This window comes from Lycorma delicatula, chromosome 4 (assembly GCF_047948215.1).
Source record: "Lycorma delicatula isolate Av1 chromosome 4, ASM4794821v1, whole genome shotgun sequence".
In the NCBI taxonomy this organism is placed as follows: domain Eukaryota; kingdom Metazoa; phylum Arthropoda; class Insecta; order Hemiptera; family Fulgoridae; genus Lycorma; species Lycorma delicatula.
In genome coordinates this window covers 151,842,073-151,865,287 of record NC_134458.1, presented here as the reverse complement: position 1 = coordinate 151,865,287, position 23,215 = coordinate 151,842,073, and the positions used below count along the sequence as shown (strand labels likewise).

The window sequence follows — 23,215 nt, the reverse complement described above, 5'->3', positions numbered from 1 at the left end:
AATTGGCAATCGCTTTAGTACGAGAAATACAGAGGTATTGGAAAGTCACTGTGCAGTATACTTTAGAATTATGTGGTGCATCTGTTCTTTCGGAGTTAGGTTGGTTGCCCTGTGGGTTTGTCGGGCATTGCTCAGTAATAAACCAAAACGTTAGTTGTTGAGTTGTGATTGAACGTGCTTCGTATAGTTTCGTGTTGTTTAGTTTATCGGAATAAAACGTGGCGAGAAACGTAACGGTTATTTCGGTAGAAGAGGAATTTTTGTCGTTGAACATGTTTTTCGTGAAGATGACAAGTTTACTGATTTAGTGAAGGAAAGGTTTTCTGAAAAGTTTCCAAATATTCCTGTTTTCCGCCGCAAAGAAATTAGAAGTCTTACCGAAAAATTTCGAGCGACAGGGTCTGTTGAAGGTGCTGATCAAAGCGGAAGACCACCTAAACTAAACGAAGTTTAGATGTTATTTAGAAGTTTAGCTAATCGATATTTCTGATGCTATGGTCGAAAGTCCATCAAAGTTAATGCGTAAGTTCGAACAGCAAGTTGTCTGACTTGCTACTGCTCATAAAGCTGTAAGAAAAAAATTGAATAGTTTCCCTTACAAAGTAATGTGTGTTCATTAAGAAACAACAGATTATGCCAAAAGGCTAAATTATTTCACGATTTAAACGTTTTATTGAACAAAATTCCATCGGTATCCTCGTCATTATGTTGTTTACAGATGAAGCCTGGTTTCATCTGGGAGGGCATATTAATTTACAAAATACAAAACTGTAGTCAACAACTAACCCCCATGAGTACACAAACAATCTTTACACGAAGCGAAAATTGGGAGTCTGGGTCGGTGTGAGTAGAAACGTGTATTGTGGGTCCAATATTTTTTGAAAATAGAGTTAATAGTGATCGTTACTGTGCTGTAACTTCATTAGTCAGTTAACAGAAGTGAAAATCAATCACGGTTGGTTACAACAAGATTGCGCCACAACGCACACAGCTAACAGACAGGTCAATGACCTTTTTTTTTTACAAAATGTCTTTGAGAAACGAATCATTTCGAGGGGTTTGAGGCCTACATGATCACCCGATCTGACTCCGCAACAGACCATGCACGATTGACGAACTAAAAACCGCAATAATGGCATACGTACGAGACATTTCAGTATATCGGCTGATTAAAGTGTTTGAAAACAAATTGAAAAGTATGCAGTGCAGTGTTGTATTGATGTTGGAAGAGGTCATTTTCAACGACTTTCATAAACTCTTTAGTTATTGTTATATCAGTTTCTATAAAATAATGAAATAAAAAATACAAAGTAATTAATTAAGAAAGTTTCGTTATTACACTACCGTAATTCCAGTGCACAGCAGCTTTCCGAACGCAATGAATTACCTAAACTACGTAAAAATAAACTAAAGAAAAAATATGATGTAAAAAATTAAGGCGTTAAAAAATATTAAAATAACTCCAAACATCTACAAAAAAACATAAAATGAGAATCCAATGTCTTCATGAAAATAAAAAAATAAAAGTAATTCCAAGAAATAAAACTAAGAGATTATCAGCAAGCATGAGGTAAGGCATGCTGAACTGAGGAAATATCTATTATTCGTTGTTTTTACCTTAAATTTTAAAATAATTTTCTTGAGCTCACGCGTGGAAATATTTTAGTTATCCGTGTGTACTGTACGTCATCACGCTATAACAGCGATCAACAAATTTTTTGATTCTGTACCTCTAAGTCGAAAATAATTATAAGTTGTATCCCATATAATATTATATATATATATATATATATATATATATATATATATATACATGTGTAGTGAAAAATCAAATTATTTATTTTAAACAATATACATACATTAAATCAAATTACAAATTTACATTTTAAATTAGAATTTAATGTGAGCAATTTGATTCTATTTGTTTAGTAATATCGGAAAAATCTGGTTTGATGCTCTCTGTTAATGTAATTCGAAGATCTGGTTCTACCTCTAATTTATTTCTGTATTTGGTTTTAATTGTTTTAATGCAGAAAACGCTACTTCACACAGGTATGTAGAGACAAATGGTAAAATTACAACTAAATCTGAATATTCAGTTTTCAATCCCATCCACCAATTATGAAGAGAGTTTCTTTTAAATTCGGACTGTAACGTTGTTCTTTTTCTCATGTGAATTAACTGTTCTTCAGCTACAATCGAAAGATGATCTATTTTTATTTTTTCAACAAATGGGTTCATGACCCGTCAAAATTTTGTTTCAATACTAGGAAGATCAGAAATAAGTTACAAAATTCTGTTTAAAAATATTTTAAATGTGTAGATATAAAACTTTTAATTTGTTTCATATTTACTTCGTTTTCAGAAGCAAAATCACACAATGAGGGAAAAATTTTTAAACATCCCTTTCTAAATTCTCCCTGCACATAACGATTTTCTTTCGAAATGCAGTTTCTTTCTCGGTCATTGTTATAATGTCACCTTTTCCTTGAAGAGACAAATTGAGCGCGTTTACGTTTTAAAAAATATCATCCAAGTAACATACTATCAACAGCCACTTATCGTCACTGAAAAAGGAAGCAAACCTTGAACTCTTTGTCCAAAAGAAAGATGCGTAATTCATGTTTCAGTTCAACAACTCTTTTTAGCACTTTCCCACGAGATAACCGACAAACTTCAGTGAGGTACAGGAAACTCATGACAACTGCATCTTTTCTTGCATATTATAAAAAATATTCTACAATTCAAGGATCTTGTTTTTATAAAATTAACTACGCTGAAAACATCCAGCAGCAAACAATGTATTTCTGGCTCCAATTTCTTTGCTGCAATAGCTTGCCGACAAATAATACAGTGTACGAATTTCATGTAGGGTGTTATTTTAATTACCTTAGCCTTGAATCCTTTTATTCTTCTAGTTAAAGCAGTTGCTTCGTCACTGGTTAAACTTACACGGTTTTCCTATAAGTGTTATTTGAAACAAAAAAATTATTTACTGTTGAAAAGATGTCTTTCCCCTGAGGTGGCTTACAAAAAAGGAGTTCTTCACGCAATTCATTATTAAAAACTCATTTACCGAGCAAAGTTGGCGACATCTCAGCTTTCATCTAGTTGTATAACAAATTCTCTACATTGAGTAATTTGTTTACATAATTGTTTTTTTTTAAATCATCAGCAATATTTTCTATACGCCTAGCGACGGTATTTGCTGACAAGGGAATAAATTTTAGTTTATTAGCATATTCTTCCCCATGAATTATTTGCACCATTTGTATTGCAGCAGGAAGAACAAGTGTTTCGTCAATGATATGTAACTTTTTATTTTCTGCTATTAAGAAAGAAACCTCAAGAGAGGATTCCTACTTTTAAACGACTAGCTTGAGTACTGCATACTTTTAAACGTTGTTTAAAAATTGCAGTGGTTTGTGTTCATGTTCGGGATGTTTAGTTTTTAAATGCCTTATTTAAATTAATAACTTCATACAAGCATTAGATAGCATCTCATAACATAACACACATGTAGGACGAGATTCATCGGTATAATTTTTATGTAAACCCAAATTTTAAATAGTCTGCTTGATAATTTCGAACTTTCTGCTACAACTTCTTTGTACACGCCATATCGTTAATATTTTTATATCTTGGCATGATTTCTAATGAATTTGAACAATTACCAGTATCAACACTATTATTACTACTTACTTGTTGTGCATCAGAAGTAGAAGCACTATCAGAATAATTTACAATCCGCGATTTTTTTGCGGGCAATTTTTTTAACCATGTATCCATTTTATGAGGGGGTTTAAAATCAATAGCATTAAAGGCCAAGTAATCATAGCAGTTTCTTGTTGAACGTTCGGAGGTATCTTCTCTCCAAAGACAGGGCGCTTTGCTCCCCATAAAAGACTTCGTGCGCATGCGCTTTAAAAACGGGGAATTTATGATGTTGAGCTTCCCCGACGCTAGTGTATCCTGACACAGCGACCAATGAGAAAACCTCGCACTCACGTGATACACGATCATACACTCGCAAGTGACCGTGAGCCCTTGGCGTACCCCCAATTATCACTTTGCGTACCCGACTTTGGAGACCACTGCGCTATAACAATCAAGTACTATTATAATCAAAGATAACGACAAAAAACATAAATATTTTATAATAGTTTATTTATTTGTGTAATTTTTCGTTTAAACATTTTTCCACTTAAAAGCTCTGAAAAAAAAGTAAAATGGAATCATCAGATTAGCTTACCGTACAAGAAAAAAATTAGAAAAATTATATCTGATAATGAGTAAGGCATGAACAGACATAAAGGAAATATAAACGGTTTCTGATTGAGAACCTTCTTCCGTTAAAAAAAAAATATTAAAAAACAAAAAAAGAATATTAAAATAGCAAAAATGATTAAAAAAAAAAACAACAGGCAGATGCACAAAACGCTTATATGAGATATTGCAAATGAGTAACCCATATTCACGCAATCACACATACACACAAACAAAACATCGACACAGCACGGAGCAATAAACCGAACGGCGTATCAAAAGAAATATATTAGTGGCGCGTGACAGGTCATTAGTTCATATTTTATCATATCAATACTGGTTGCATGTACTTCACTACCACCAACCACCTATATATATATATTTTTTTTTTCCTACAGACCACACTAATACTGAACCATGCAGCGCAACATAGAGTAAAGCACCATACGGTGTATAAACAGGTAATATACAAATGATACTAAGTTAAGAAAGAACGCCTGGTGAGGTCAGGTTATATCTATCTATTGGTTATGCTTTGAACAAATAATAATAATAATGTCGTGTCGGGAGTCTATACCAAGATACAACCAATCTCAACTGCACCCCACATGATTACATATATATTTCGTGTATTTTGGCTACGTATTATTTTTAAACCAAGAAGGTCCCCTGTTGTGAGAAATTAAAAAGTGAAAATAAAATTAAAAAAAAACACACAGGCGACACAAATGCAGCAATAATTAATTTAAAAAAAGAGATAAAAAAGAAATGGTCTGAAATATTTCGTATATATATTTTAGGAACATTTCATGTAGCAAAATACTGATGGTAATGGAACAGCCATAAAATAAAATATTATAAAAAGGAAGAAGGTAAAATTAATTATATCATAAATGAAATTTTGTTGTATAAAATTATATAAAAAGGGTCATATTTTTAGTAAACCGTATCTAAAGACATAATTATTATATAATAATAAATAGATTTAATACTAAAAAAAGACGTAGAGTAGAGACAGTAACAGAAAAAAGATAAATGAATACACATAAGTAAGGGGATGTACAATGGAGAATAAACTAGAAATAATGGAGAACTGCACCAAAGCACTCAAATCATTTACTACCAAAAAGTAAGAATTTTTTATTGCCGAAAAACTCAACAAACATATAAAAAAATTCTGGAATTTTTATAATTATACAACAGTTACGTTCGTTGTAAAAGAAATATAAATAATGATAAAATTTATCAATTTATAACATTCTTATAAATTGATAACAATACTTTATCATTTTATAGCATAGATGTATGTTAAGTCACAAATAATAGTTGTAGGCGACCGGACACAAAACTAAATTACTCCAAAAAATGTCGTTTTAAAGAAAAATAAACGTTGCATACCGTGCTTATTATTAAATAACGGGAAAGTAAGTGGTTTCCCGCTTTCTTGTTCATTGAACCAAATACACTTTGCATATCAGCTTTCCAAGCACACTAAAATGAAAAGAATATTCAATCCCATAAGCGACATTTACCTTCTGCTCATTTTAGGTACTAGCTGTACAATGAACTTCATTACTCTCAGTGAAAAACAACTGCGATTAATACCGCTTTTACCTTAGATCCTTAATACAGTCGTACGAAAAATTGTAGTAAATGATATAAAACAACAAAATTTTTGTTTACCATTATACAAATACTTAAAATCGTACTGATATTTTTTTTGTGCAATTATTGACAAAAAGAAGTAAATATCTCAAAAAACTAATTAAATCTAAATATTAATCATTTTTAAAGTAAGAAAAATGTTTTATAAAAACTGCCCCGTTAATAAAATGCTGTTTTTAAAAACTGATCGAGACATAAAGAAAATACGTTTTTATAAATTAAAATTATGAATCTAACTCCCAAAACTTCTTTAGATTATCACGGTATCAACAATGTCAATTTCTTTTGAAAAATAGAAACAAAAACATACAAATCACCTATTCAACTTATGAGAATAAGTTACATATTTTTGTTTACTCAAGGATGCAACATTATGACTACACGTAAGTTATCAATAGATACAACTAAATTAGAATTCTAAAAAGATTATCTTGAAGTTTTTCAGTACATAGGAGAATTCTGTAATTAATCTATCAATTTAGTAAACCAAAGATTTTAATTACACTCAATAAATCAGATTAGCTCGTCATTGAGTGGAATAAGGAAATAAAAAGTGTTGTTCAAAATTATGACTAATTCTTATGATTTTACTTTATTTTATTGCGAAATTTTCAGTTTTCCATCAGCAATCATCGGTGTGTTTCCTCATAACAGTCCTAAAAGACCACTCCTTGTGTTATCAAACAGTACTGACCTAGTTCCTCTCGCTCTTTAACTTTTCAGAGGTAGCAATTTCAACACGTCTCCATAATTTACCTTATCCCTACACATAAAACCAAACGGGTTTTCACCAAACAGCAACATTTACATCACATCTCGTATTGAATTCCTACGGTTTTACCTACAATTTTTATGAGATATAAAGATCTGTAATCCTTACCCCAAACTGGATTTATTTATTATAAAGGTTAGGCGATCCGGGTTACTTGATAAATATCATAGCCGAAGTTTGGACATTTTGTACTACCACCGGATGGGATACAAAGTCTCCGGGTAGGTCCATACTCAAAGCCATTCCTACCACGGACGTAATAAGAATCTACATAGAAACTCAAATCTCTTAACTTGGATCCGCGGAATATTCAGTGACAATCCAAATAAAAATAACTGTAAGCAAATAAGGAATTACGTTAAAGAATGCACAGTGAGAAAGAGGCGATCTACCAATGGTAAATATTAAGAAAGTTAAATCTATCCAAAGGAGTGAGTGAAGGTTCACTCCACCTTATACTGCCAAAATCCACTGAGAAATCGGATTTTTTTAATCAGCATTACTGCTGTTAAAGGATTTTTATACAGAATAAATTCCTCCCCTATTTTTTTCTACAATTGTTAATTGTGAGAATCCTGATTAATGCCGCATCTATTTTGGAAATAAATATTATTTTTAACCTATTCTAAAGTTTTGTTTCCACCATAATGGATTCGAGATTATTTTTTTTAAATGGCACTATGGTCATTACCATTACTACGTAAATTTTGACGACAAAATCGATGGCGAAGTTTACGCACCGATCCATTTCCGCATCTCTATCCATTTTTAAGGTATTCATTGAAATGCTTATTAACGGAGCTTTTGCTTCTTTTGGTCGCTCAGCGACCTACAAAAAACAATAATTAATATTAAGAAAAAATTAGATTCATGAAAATTTATTTACTCATTTTAAAATTACTGATTTTATCTTAAAATCCTTTGAACTACTTCAACTTAATCGTCGGCATTCATATTATCCAATAATTTAATAATGCTGAATTTAGCCCTAAATGAAATACTCCTTTAATTTATCTTTAATGTATTCAATACGTTAATAATGTTCTGCATGTAAACGTTACGATACAGTTTTTTTTTTTTACTTTTATGTTATGATCCTGAAGTCATTTTAAAGCATTTGTTAAAGATCATCGTTGGTACCCGGGCTATCAAACAATCAACATTTTTACATTTTACAGATTTTTTTTGTATTGTAATTTGCGAGATGGAATTAAATTTTTCAAAAACTAAAAAAAATATTTTATGTTTTCACAGACCGTTGGAGTGGGAAGGGGAAGTTTTTTTTATAGATGTGTGAAGCCTTATCGATTTAGAAAATAAGATGCAAAAAACTTCCATTAACTCTTTTTCTGAAACAAGATATAGCTAAATAAAATAAAAATATAAAGTCATTTTTTGGAGGGGGTATAATACTAAATAGCCTATTTTTCTGTTAAAGTCTATTAGTTTGTTAAATATTCTATTTAATATTAAATAAAATGTTTTGTTAATTTGTAATCTCGACAAAAACTTCAACTTTTGTAAGAAAAAAATCCTTTTGATAAAGTACCCCGTTAAAAACATCATCATCCCTTTTTCCAATTTTTCTCAAAAATACATCCTTTCCCTCCGACCTGTCTACCAAGCTTGAAGAAAATCTGTCAACACGGTCCAGAGTTATAAGACCAAATACAAAGTAACCATACATACGCACCAACGCCCGTCTGACAAAAATAATTTTTTTGGACTTAAGCGCTGGACTTAAAGCATTGGAATAAACAATTTTTTTGAAGATTATTTACAATTTATTACTTTCTTTTTGTTAAACTTTTTAAATAAATGTCTTCTTAAGACACAACACTTAAAAAAAGGCTTTACCGATCTAAATTACTTTCCTGTTATAGCTATAGCCGGGAAAGTAAAAATAGATTTAATACTCCAGCAATTTCTACCTTTATTAGTTTCCCTATAATTCAATACTTACTAATTTCTTTATTAATGAACTATGATCACACATTTTTATAGATTTTTCTCACTCAAGATATAAACTTTAAAGAAATAAAACAACGTAATCAAATCAATCTAAAAATAATAGTTTATTTTATTAGTGATCTTGAATGAACTACATCAGTCAAGCACGTTTTTATAGTGTTAAAATTAAACAAATTAAAAATATTAAATTTATTATCTTTACGAACGTTAAAGGTAAAAACGAGTCTAAAATCGAGCTGTTTCGTAAGCCGATAAAAGTATAATTAAGATACAAATAAACATTTTATATCACATATGTATGTATAATATATTATGTATATATATATATATATATATATATATATATATATATATATATATATACGAAAGTCATGATGAAATTTTAAAACTTAGAATACCTACAGACCAAATCGAATGCCTTTTTAAGAATCTACCAATTTTTAACCAAAATGTTATAAAATAAAAAATTTTAAATTAAAAGTAATAAAAGCGGAATTAAAAAAAAAATATATATATATATAACCAAATGTATGTAATACGGGTTTGTATTTTAACGTGTATGTATGGGTTATTTAAAAAGAGAAAGTTAATACGTATTAAAACTCATTAAAAAAAATAATAATAATAATAAATGTATTCAAACATGCAACCAATTTAATATATTTTAAAAGAAAATTAGGCAATAAAAATCTGCAATCGTCGCTTAAAATCTGATAAATAAAATATAAATTTATTCGTAACTATTGTTTTATAGCAAGTACTGAGTAATTTCACTATGGTAAATGAGTTTTGCTTTTATACGCCCGTTTTATTTCAAGTTATACATGTGCTCAAACGGAAGATATTTGAAAAGATTTTCATGTTGAGATACACTTCTTCAGGGTAATCCGATACAGGATTACAGACAAATTTGATGTACACGAACATTCAACTATTAAACACATGAATTTTGAAACGTCAAAAAGTACTCGTATTATTTTTTCTAAAATAAGTACAACGAGATTAAAATCTATTATCCGAAATGTGATGTCTGATTAACGTTTTTCTAACAAAGGAAAATTTTAGTTTGTGATGTGAGGTCGATAGCGAAACTTGTCTGTGTTTATTCATCACTACGCGTTTATTCTTCAAAGGTGCTATTACGAATTGTAACATTCTACGTGGTTTGAGAGTACAATTTCGTTTTTCCTTAAAGCAACATGTATTCATATTTGAACAACAATATCCTACGTAAAAGTGGAAATATTCAGTTCAAATATAGCCTTTTAAAACTCCTCTGGAGGTGAAAATGGAAATTTCTAGGTCAGTTAATAATTTTCGAAAGGGAACCTCAAGTATTTTAAATAATGAGAAATGAGAATTGCTCAATACTCAAATGAAACGTTTTCGAAAACCTTATTCACAAGTTGAAAAAAAACATTTTCGGAAGATGTATGTTATGAACGTGTGTAAAAGTGTATTTTATTAATGTTTCCTGTGCTTTATTAATGTTATTAACAGGTTCAACATAAATTCTTCGAAAGTGATTCGAAAGATTTTTATAGATGAGTCTTTGATGTAATTCAATTATTGGTTGTCAACCCATAGGGCTGGTCTAGTGGTTAACTCGTCGTCACAAAATCAGTTGTTTAAGAACTGATTTTCGACATCAAAGGTTGTGAGGTTTAAATCCTTGTAAAAGTTAGTTGACTGTAAACGGATTTGAATACTAGTCAGTGAATACCGGCGTATTTTTATGGGTGCGGTTTAATCAACCACTCGTCTCAGGAACGATCGACCTGATTCTGTTCAAGACTGCACTTCATTTACATGTCATACATATTAATTTATTAAAAATTTCACCGCCATAACATCGCCATGGTTACGTAATTATAGAGGGAAGTTGTAAAACAAAACTACTTTTAATAGAACCTAGAGGAAATCTCACGCATCTGAGCCCCTGTGGCCTAATGGACAAGGCATCGGTCTCCTAAACCGGGGATTGTGGGTTCGAGTCCCACCAGGGGGCGTTACTTTTTTTATGCTGTAAAAACTTAAGCATTTAATCGGATAATAAGGTTGGGGGGGATACAAAAAATTATTTTTAACAGTTTTGTTCCGTATCTCAAAAACCTGTTGACCAAAAAAAAGTTGAAATTTGGCACAAATATTTACCTATATATATATCCCAGTTTTTGCATAATTTTGCCGACTCCATCGGACAAAGAGGCACTATGGTACCTATATATTCCCCTCCCCGGCAACAGGGCGTTCTGGAAGGCCAATCTTAAGGGTTGATTCAATACATCAAAGTAAAAAAAAAATAGCCTACAGATAAATGACCTATCTCTTCTTTCCCGTCTATTGGCCATTTTGTCTTTTCCATAAAAATTTATATCTTTATAACGGATTGAGATATGTTAATGAAAATACTTTTACAAAATCAGTAAGTTTAAAAACGCTACATTTAGAAATTAAAAAATGGCGGGCTAAATATTTTAATCATTAATAGTCTGTAAATACTAGTTTTATCGAATTACGTTTTATTATATAAAATTTTAAACCTTTTATTGTGTATAAAGAACAGTTCAAATCGGTTGATAAACAGCTGAGATGAGATATGGCTAAAACTGTTTGAGTTAAAACAAACAAAAAATTGTTATAATCTATAATATCCAGTATGCATCCTTATTCACAAGTTGGTTTGTCTTACTCTTCATAAGAGTTTGTCAGTCTTCATGAGAGCTGCTCAGAAAGCAAAGCTGCGTCCATGTCTCTCCTTAGAGTACAATCCAAGAGCTACAATATCCAGATATAATCAAGTTATTGCTGTTAATTTAAACCTTTCGTAGATGATAATGGAGCAGAAATTGTACAATGTTCTGCATTTATGAAGCCTGGATCCTTATGAGGCGGTATCAAACAATAAAAAAAAAGTTTAATTTGGACTGGAAAAATTTATGTATATCTAGTTTGTTCCATATTAATCGAACAGACCGTTAATTGCGAAGTATACAGGGATGCTTTGTCTCAATTTGTAGGTCTACCGGAATCTCAAATCAATTCTGGTGGTTACAGAGAGATGGTACCACGTGTCATCAGTTTCGAAAAACTGTAGATTTTCTGCAAGAGTTCCTCGGTGATCGAGTAATAATTAAAAGCTTTTCAAGCGAGTACCTTTTTTGTGGTATTACATTAAGGTGAAGATCTTTAAAACCAATAGTCAACTTTTGAAGAATTTAAAGTCAACCTTTAAGAAATAATCTTAAATACCTCCGCTACAAACCTTAAAAATATTTCCTTCAACATACCACAAATATTAAATCAGAGTATTACTTATAACGAGAGAAGATATTGGTAAAATACTACGTTTGGAGTATACTTTTGTACGGTAGTGAAACATGGACACTGAGGAAAAAGATAAGATCGAGATTTTTGAGATGTGGGTCTGGAGGACAATGGAGAAGTTAAAATGGGTGGGCAGAGTAAGTAATGTAGAAGTATTAAGAAGAATAAATGAAGGTAAAACAATACTGGCAACTACCAGAAGGAGGAAAGGAAACTGGTCGGGTGTAATTAGGGAAAAGGAATAATAAATACATTTTTTGAAGATGGAAAAAGAAGAGGATGAAGTTAATAAATGACATAAAGGAGAGTGAAGGTTATGATGAGACGAAAAAAAACACAGGAATGAGACAGACAACACTTTTGCCAGGGACCAGCCAACAGGCAGAACACCGCATGGTGAATCTACAGGCAGCCAAATTTTGGTTTTATATTTTTTAAATTTTAATTTATAAAAGTCTGTTGTGATTTAAAATATAATTTATTCTTAAAAGGTTAAAATTCCCATAAATTGTATTATTAATTATAATTGTGAAGATAATTTTTCGATCGTTTCAACTTATTTCCTTTTATAACCTATTAACTAATAACACTTATGTTAACTGATAACCGACTTATGTTTTGGTTAAATGCACGTACGCTTATAATTACTCTGAAGATAATTTCATAATTAATTTATGATAATAGTAATTATAATAATTTTTACTAATTATTACACGATAAGTGTAAACGAAAACAATTTAATGTTTACCGCATTATCTTTCACTTAATAAAGTAAATTTTATAACTAGAAGGAATTTAATACCAAAACACCGATAAGGAAAAAATATTCCGATGTTAATACGTCAAACATAATAACATTAAGTTAACAAACCAACAGAAAGAACAAAAAAAACTATTCGTGAGTAGAGGAAAATAAAAAAAAATCTGATTACTAGACTCTCAAGATCTTTAAGGATTTTATTGTGTAAATATATATATATATATATATATATATAATTACTAATTTATTGTTAAGTTTTAATTAATATTCAACCAGTCACTGCTATAAATCAACAGTATGATATCGTATTCATAAAATTTAATTAAAAAAGTTTTTTTTTACTTAATTGTTTAAAATAAATATAAACTTGCACATGTGCTCGTCTTTTCTTTTTCTCCACACTTATTTCATATTATTTCTTTAAAAAGATACAGTAACTAAACTTCAATTTTAATAATTGTTACTTTCCCCGTTGAATATATATAGCTATAACTGTAAACCTATTACTATAAAGGGAAAGTATGCAAATCGTTCCAAAATTTCGATGACAGATTTATTTGGTAATTTCGACTTTTCATGACTATTTGAGTCAAAAAAAACTTTTTCGGAAGATGTATGTTATTAACGTGTGTAAAAGTGTATTTTATTAATGTTTCCTATGCTTTATTAATGTTATTAACAGGTTCAACATAAATTTTTCGAGAGTGATTCAAAAGATTTTTATAGATGAGTCTTTGATGTAATTCAATTGTTGGTGGTCAACCCGTAGGGTTGGTCTAGTGGTTAACTCGTCGTCACAAAATCAGTTGTTTAAGAACTGATTTTCGACATCAAAGGTTGTGAGGTTTAAATCCTTGTAAAAGTTAGTTGACTGTAAACGGATTTGAATACTAGTCAATGAATACCGGCGTATTTTTATGGGTGCGGTTTATTCAACCACTCGTCTAAGGAACAATCGACCTGATTCTGTTCAAGACTGCACTTCATTTACATGTCATACATATTAATTTATTAAAAATTTCACCACCATAAAACCGCCATGGTTACGTAATTATAGAGGGAAGTTTTAAGACAAAACTACTTTTAATAGAACCTAGAGGAACACACATAAATGTGAGCCCCTGTGGCCTAATGGACAAGGCATCGGTCTCCTAAACCGAGAATTGTGGGTTCGAGTCCCACCAGGGGTCGTTACTTTTTTTATTTTGTAAAAACTTAAGCTAATCGGATAATAAGGATGGGGGGGGATACACGAAATTATTTTTAACAGTTTTGTTCCGTATCTCATAACCAAGTTGACCAAAAAAAGTTGAAATTTGGCAAAAATATTTACCTATATATATCCCAGTTTTTGCATAATTTTGCCGACTCCATCGGACAAAAAGACACTATGGTACCTATATATTCCCCTCCACCGGCAACAGGGCGTCCTGGAAGGCCAATCTTAAGGGTTGATTCAAGACATCAAAGTCAAAAAAAATAGCCTACAGATAAATGACTTATCTCTTCTTTCCCGTTTTTGGCCATTTTGTTTTTTCCAATAAAAATTTATATCTTCATAACGGATTGAGATATGTTAATGAAAATACTTTAACAAAATCAGTAACTTTAAAAACGTAACATTTAGAAATTAAAAAATGGCAGGCTAAATATTTTAATCATTAATAGTCAGTAAATACTAGTTTTATCGAATTACGTTTTATTATATAAAATTTTAAACCTCTTATTGTGAATAAAGAACAGTACAAATCGGTTGATAAACAGCTGAGATGAGATATGGCTTAAACTGTTTGAGTTAAAACAAACAAAAAATTGTTATAATCCATAATTTCCAGTATGCATCCTTAACGACAAGCGAATACCCATTTCACATTTTATTATATTTTTTTCTAATATCATTAAAAGAGATTTTATATTAATGAACAAAATTTACTTTAAATGTTTCCTTATAAGGGAATCATACAACAGATTATATATTTTTTTATTTTTTATATTTCCAACTTGTGGTTATTTACACGACCTTCTTGTCGAACTAGTGATCAATTGATTTTTCACTAAGAAGTTTGACTTTTTTTCCTTCATTATACTAGTAATACGACATTAAGATAAAAATTAAAGGTGTACAAATCCGGACCCCGTAAAATGTAACAATAAGTAAGATGTTTTGTAAGTTTTTTTTTAAATGAAATATACCAGGATCACTAAAGAGACAAAAACTAATTATTTAACTAAAAAAAACTGTGTGTGTATTTATATATATATACTCAACTATGATCAAATACACAAGAATAATAGAAAAATTATATACCGCCATGGTTACTTATAGAAGGAAGTTTTAAGACAAAACTAATTTTAATAAAACCTAGAGGAACTTACACACATGTGAGCCCCTGTGGCCTAATGGTAAAGCCATCGGTCTCCTAAACCGGGGATTGTGGGTTCGAGTCCCACCAGGGGTCGTTACTTTTTTTATCCTGTAAAAACTTAAGCTAATCGGATAATAGGGTTGGGGGGATACACAAAATTATTTTTAATAGTTTTGTAGCTATAACTGTAAATCTATTACTATTAGGGGAAAGTATACAAATCCTTCCAAAATTTCGATGACAAGTTTTTTTGCCATATTCGACTTTTCATGACTTTTTTGAGTCAAAAAAAAAAACGTTTTCCGAACATGTATGTTATTAACGTGTGTAAAAGTGTATTTTATTAATGTATCCTGTGCTTTATTAATGTTATTAACAGGTTCAACATAAATTCTTCGAAAGTGATTCAAAAGATTTTTATAGATGAGTCTTTGATGTAATTCAATTTTTGGTGGTCAGCCCATGGGGTTAGTTTAGTGGTTAATTCGTTGTCACAAAATCAGTTGTTTAAGAACTGATTTTTGACATCAAAGGTTGTGAGGTTTTAATCTTTGTAAAAGTTGGCTGACTGTTAACGGATTTGAATACTAGTCAGTGAATACCGGCGTATTTTTATGGGTGCGGTTTAATCAACAAATCGTCTCAGGAACGATCGACCTGATTCTATTGAAGACTGCACTTCATTTACATGTCATACATATTAATTTATTAAAAATTTCACCACCATAAAACCGTTATGGTTACGTAATTATAGAGGGAAGTTTTAAGACAAAACTACTTTTAATAGAACCTAGAGGAACATACACACATGTGAGCCCCTGTGGCCTAATGGACAAGGCATCGGTCTCCTAAACCGGGGATTGTGGGTTCGAGTCCCACCAGGGGTCGATACTTTTTTTATTTTGTCAAATTTAAGCTAATCGGATAATACGGATGGGGGGGGGGGATACACGAAATTTTTTTTAACAGTTTTGTTCCGTATCTTAGAACGCAGTTGACTAAAAAAAGGTGAAATATGGCACAAATATTTACCTATATATATATCCCAGTTTTTGCATAATTTTGCCGACTCCATCGGACAAAGAGACACTATGGTACCAATATATATTCCCCTCCACCAACAACAGGGCGTCCTGGAAGGCCAATCATAAGGGTTGATTTAAGACATCAAAGTCAAAAAAAATAGCCTACAGATAAATGACCTATCTCTTCTTTCCCGTCTATTGGCCATTTTGTCTTTTCCAATAATAATTTATATCTTTATAACGGATTGAGATATGTTAATGAAAATACTTTAACAAAATCAGTAAGTTTAAAAACGTTACATTTAGAAATTAAAAAATGGCGGGCTAAATATTTTAATCATTAATAGTCAGTAAATACTAGTTTTATCGAATTACGTTTTATTATACATAATTTTAAACCTTTTATTGTGAATTAAGAACGGTTCAAATCGGTTGATAAACAGCTGAGATGAGATATGGCTTAAACTGTTTGAGTTAAAACAAACAAAAAATTGTTATAATCCATAATTTCCAGTATGCATCCTTAACGACAAGCGAATACCCATTTCACATTTTATTACATTTTTTTCTAATATCATTAAAGAGATTTTATATTAATGAACAAAATTTACTTTAAATGTTTCCTTATAAGGGAATCATACAACAGATTACATATTTTTTTTTTTTTATATATTTCCAACTTGTGGTTATTTACACGACCTTCTTGTCGAACTAGTGATCAATTGATTTTTCACTAAGTAGTTTGACTTTTTTTCCTTCATTATACTAGTAATACGACATAAAGATAAAAATTAAAGGTGTACAAATTCGGACCCCGTAAAATGTAACAATAAGTAAGATGTTTTGTAAGTTTATTTTAAATGAAATATACCAGGAGCACTAAAGAGACAGAAACTAATTATTTAACTAAAAAAAACTCTGTGTGTATTTATATATATATACTCAACTATGATCAAATACACAAGAATAATAGAAAAATTATATACCGCCATGGTTACTTGTAGAAGGAAGTTTTAAGACAAAACTACTTTTAATAAAACCTAGAGGAACACACACACATGTGAGCCCCTGTGGCCTAATGGACAAGGCATCGGTCTCCTAAACCGGGAATTGTGGGTTCGAGTCCCACCAGGGGTCGTTAATTTTTTTATTTTGTAAAAATTTAAGCTAATCGGATAATAAGGATGGGGGGGGGATACACGAAATTTTTTTTAACAGTTTTGTTCCGTATCTCAGAACCCAGTTGACCAAAAAAAGTTGAAATATGGCACAAATATTTAACTATATATATATCCCAGTTTTTGCATAATTTTGCCGACTCCATCGGCCAAAGAGACACTATGGTACCAATATATATTCCCCTCCACCGTACACAGGGCGTCCTGGAAGGCCAATCTTAAGGGTTGATTCAAGACATCAAAGTCAAAAAAAATAGCCTACAGATAAATGACCTATCTCTTCTTTCCCGTCTATTGGCCATTTTGTTTTTTCCAATAATAATTTATATCTTTATAACGGATTGAGATATGTTAATGAAAATACTTTAACAAAATCAGTAAGTTTAAAAACGTTACATTTAGAAATTAAAAAATGGCGGGCTAAATATTTTAATCATTAATAGTCAGTAAATACTAGTTTTATCGAATTACGTTTTATTATACATAATTTTAAACCTTTTATTGTGAATTAAGAACGGTTCAAATCGGTTGATAAACAGCTGAGATGAGATATGGCTTAAACTGTTTGAGTTAAAACAAACAAAAAGTTGTTATAATCCATAATTTCCAGTATGCATCCTTAACGACAAGCGAATACCCATTTCACATTTTATTACATTTTTTTCTAATATCATTAAAGAGATTTTATATTAATGAACAAAATTTACTTTAAATGTTTCCTTATAAGGGAATCATACAACAGATTATATATTTTTTTATTTTTCATATTTCCAACTTGTGGTTATTTACACGACCTTCTTGTCGAACTAGTGATCAATTGATTTTTCACTAAGAAGTTTGACTTTTTTTCCTTCATTATACTAGTAATACGACATTAAGATAAAAATTAAAGGTGTACAAATTCGGACCCCGTAAAATGTAACAATAAGTAAGATGTTTTGTAAGTTTTTTTTAAATGAAATATACCAGGATCACAAAAGAGACAGAAACTAATTATTTAACTAAAAAAAACTCTGTGTGTATTTATATATATATATATATACTCAACTATGATCAAATACACAAGAATAATAGAAAAATTATATACCGCCATAGTTACTTATAGAAGGAAGTTTTAAGACAAAACTACTTGTAATAAAACCTAGAGGAAATTACACACATGTGAGCCCCTGTGGCCTAATGGACAAGGCATCGGTCTCCTAAACCGGGGATTGTGGGTTCGAGTCCCACCAGGGGTCGTTACTTTTTTTATTTTGTAAAAACTTAAGCTAATCGGATAATAAGGAGGGGGGGGGATACACGAAATTATTTTTAACAGTTTTGTAGCCATAACTGTAAATCTATTACTATTAGGGGAAAGTATACAAATCCTTCCAAAATTTCGATGACAAGTTTTTTTGCCATATTCGACTTTTCATGACTTTTTTGAGTCAAAAAAAACGTTTTCCGAACATGTATGTTATTAACGTGTGTAAAAGTGTATTTTATTAATGTTTCCTGTGCTTTATTAATGTTATTAACAGGTTCAACATAAATTCTTCGAGAGTGATTCAAAAGATTTTTATAGATGAGTCTTTGATGTAATTCAATTTTTGGTGGTCAGCCCATAGGGTTAGTCTAGTGGTTAATTCGTCGTCACAAAATCAGTTGTTTAAGAACCAATTTTTGACATCAAAGGTTGTAAGGTTTAAATCTTTGTAAAAGTTAGTTGACTGTTAACGGATTTGAATACTAGTCAGTGAATACCGGCGTATTTTTATGGGTGCGGTTTAATCAACAAATCGCCTCAGGAACGATCGACCTGATTCTATTGAAGACTGCACTTCATTTACATGTCATACATATTAATTTATTAAAAATTTCACCACCATAAAACCGTTATGGTTACGTAATTATAGAGGGAAGTTTTAAGACAAAACTACTTTTAATAGAACCTAGACGAACACACACACACATGTGAGCCCCTGTGGCCTAATGGACAAGGCATCGGTCTCCTAAACCGGGAATTGTGGGTTCGAGTCCCACCAGGGGTCGTTAATTTTTTTATTTTGTAAAAATTTAAGCTAATCGGATAATAAGGATGGGGGGGGGGATACACGAAATTTTTTTTAACAGTTTTGTTCCGTATCTCAGAACCCAGTTGACCAAAAAAAGTTGAAATATGGCACAAATATTTACCTATATATATATCCCAGTTTTTGCATAATTTTGCCGACTCCATCGGACAAAGAGACACTATGGTACCAATATATATTCCCCTCCACCGTACACAGGGCGTCCTGGAAGGCCAATCTTAAGGGTTGATTCAAGACATCAAAGTCAAAAAAAATAGCCTACAGATAAATGACCTATCTCTTCTTTCCCGTCTATTGGCCATTTTGTTTTTTCCAATAATAATTTATATCTTTATAACGGATTGAGATATGTTAATGAAAATACTTTAACAAAATCAGTAAGTTTAAAAACGTTACATTTAGAAATTAAAAAATGGCGGGCTAAATATTTTAATCATTAATAGTCAGTAAATACTAGTTTTATCAAATTACGTTTTATTATACATAATTTTAAACCTTTTATTGTGAATTAAGAACGGTTCAAATCGGTTGATAAACAGCTGAGATGAGATATGGCTTAAACTGTTTGAGTTAAAACAAACAAAAAATTGTTATAATCCATAATTTCCAGTATGCATCCTTAACGACAAGCGAATACCCATTTCACATTTTATTACATTTTTTTCTAATATCATTAAAGAGATTTTATATTAATGAACAAAATTTACTTTAAATGTTTCCTTATAAGGGAATCATACAACAGATTATATATTTTTTTTTTTTTTATATTTCCAACTTGTGGTTATTTACACGACCTTCTTGTCGAACTAGTGATCAATTGATTTTTCACTAAGAGGTTTGACTTTTTTCCTTCATTATACTAGTAATACGACATTAAGCTAAAAATTAAAGGTGTACAAATTCGGACCCCGTAAAATGTAACAATAAGTAAGATGTTTTGTAAGTTTTTTTTAAATGAAATATACCAGGATCACTAAAGAGACAGAAACTAATTATTTAACTAAAAAAAACTCTATGTGTATTTATATATATATATATACTTAACTATGATCAAATACACAAGAATAATAGAAAAATTATATACCGCCATAGTTACTTATAGAAGGAAGTTTTAAGACAAAACTACTTTTAATAAAACCTAGAGGAAATTACACACATGTGAGCCCCTGTGGCCTAATGGACAAGGCATCGGTCTCCTAAACCGGGGATTGTGGGTTCGAGTCCCACCAGGGGTCGTTACTTTTTTTATTTTGTAAAAACTTAAGCTAATCGGATAATAAGGATGGGGGGGGATACACGAAATTATTTTTAACAGTTTTGTAGCCATAACTGTAAATCTATTACTATTAGGGGAAAGTATACAAATCCTTCCAAAATTTCGATGACAAGTTTTTTTGCCATATTCGACTTTTCATGACTTTTTTGAGTCAAAAAAAAACGTTTTCCGAACATGTATGTTATTAAAGAGTGTAAAAGTGTATTTTATTAATGTTTCCTGTGCTTTATTAATGTTATTAACAGGTTCAACATAAATTCTTCGAGAGTGATTCAAAAGATTTTTATAGATGAGTCTTTGATGTAATTCAATTTTTGGTGGTCAACTCATAGGGTTGGTCTAGTGGTTAAGTCGTCGTCACAAAATCAGTTGTTTGAGAACTGATTTTTGACATCAAAGGTTGTAAGGTTTAAATCTTTGTAAAAGTTAGTTGACTGTTAACGGATTTGAATACTAGTCAGTGAATACCGGCGTATTTTTATGGGTGCGGTTTAATCAACAAATCGCCTCAGGAACGATCGACCTGATTCTATTGAAGACTGCACTTCATTTACATGTCATACATATTAATTTATTAAAAATTTCACCACCATAAAACCGTTATGGTTACGTAATTATAGAGGGAAGTTTTAAGACAAAACTACTTTTAATAAAACCTAGAGGAACACACACACATGTGAGCCCCTGTGGCCTAATGGACAAGGCATCGGTCTCCTAAACCGGGAATTGTGGGTTCGAGTCCCACCAGGGGTCGTTAATTTTTTTATTTTGTAAAAATTTAAGCTAATCGGATAATAAGGATGGGGGGGGGGGATACACGAAATTTTTTTTAACAGTTTTGTTCCGTATCTCAGAACCCAGTTGACCAAAAAAAGTTGAAATATGGCACAAATATTTACCTATATATATATCCCAGTTTTTGCATAATTTTGCCGACTCCATCGGACAAAGAGACACTATGGTACCAATATATATTCCCCTCCACCGTCAACAGGGCGTCCTGGAAGGCCAATCTTAAGGGTTGATTCAAGACATCAAAGTCAAAAAAAATAGCCTACAGATAAATGACCTATCTCTTCTTTCCCGTCTATTGGCCATTTTGTTTTTTCCAATAATAATTTATATCTTTATAACGGATTGAGATATGTTAATGAAAATACTTTAACAAAATCAGTAAGTTTAAAAACGTTACATTTAGAAATTAAAAAATGGCGGGCTAAATATTTTAATCATTAATAGTCAGTAAATACTAGTTTTATCGAATTACGTTTTATTATACATAATTTTAAACCTTTTATTGTGAATTAAGAACGGTTCAAATCGGTTGATAAACAGCTGAGATGAGATATGGCTTAAACTGTTTGAGTTAAAACAAACAAAAAATTGTTATAATCCATAATTTCCAGTATGCATCCTTAACGACAAGCGAATACCCATTTCACATTTTATTATATTTTTTTCTAATATCATTAAAGAGATTTTATATTAATGAACAAAATTTACTTTAAATGTTTCCTTATAAGGGAATCATACAACAGATTATATATTTTTTCATTTTTTATATTTCCAACTTGTGGTTATTTACACGACCTTCTTGTCGAACTAGTGATCAATTGATTTTTCACTAAGAAGTTTGACTTTTTTTCCTTCATTATACTAGTAATACGACATTAAGATAAAAATTAAAGGTGTACAAATTCGGACCCCGTAAAATGTAACAATAAGTAAGATGTTTTGTAAGTTTTTTTTAAATGAAATATACCAGGATCACTAACGAGACAGAAACTAATTATTTAACTAAAAAAAACTCTGTGTGTATTTATATATATATATATACTCAACTATGATCAAATACACAAGAATAATAGAAAAATTATATACCGCCATAGTTACTTATAGAAGGAAGTTTTAAGACAAAACTACTTTTAATAAAACCTAGAGGAAATTACACACATGTGAGCCCCTGTGGCCTAATGGACAAGGCATCGGTCTCCTAAACCGGGGATTGTGGGTTCGAGTCCCACCAGGGGTCGTTACTTTTTTTATTTTGTAAAAACTTAAGCTAATCGGATAATAAGGAGGGGGGGGGGATACACGAAATTATTTTTAACAGTTTTGTAGCCATAACTGTAAATCTATTACTATTAGGGGAAAGTATACAAATCCTTCCAAAATTTCGATGACAAGTTTTTTTGCCATATTCGACTTTTCATGACTTTTTTGAGTCAAAAAAAACGTTTTCCGAACATGTATGTTATTAACGTGTGTAAAAGTGTATTTTATTAATGTTTCCTGTGCTTTATTAATGTTATTAACAGGTTCAACATAAATTCTTCGAGAGTGATTCAAAAGATTTTTATAGATGAGTCTTTGATGTAATTCAATTTTTGGTGGTCAGCCCATAGGGTTAGTCTAGTGGTTAATTCGTCGTCACAAAATCAGTTGTTTAAGAACCGATTTTTGACATCAAAGGTTGTGAGGTTTAAATCTTTGTAAAAGTTAGTTGACTGTTAACGGATTTGAATACTAGTCAG

General features: G+C 30.9%; 1 protein-coding gene and 1 non-coding gene across 2 annotated transcripts in view; one reads left to right on the top strand and one right to left on the bottom strand.

Annotated features, from left to right (window-relative positions):
* The window catches only part of LOC142323961 (uncharacterized), an 884,711-nt gene that overhangs the window by 506,067 nt on the left and 355,429 nt on the right, over positions 1–23,215 (bottom strand). The window lies entirely within an intron of this gene.
* On the top strand, positions 10,610–10,683 carry TRNAR-CCU (transfer RNA arginine (anticodon CCU)). Its single transcript has one exon. It is a non-coding gene; the product is annotated as a tRNA-Arg (tRNA).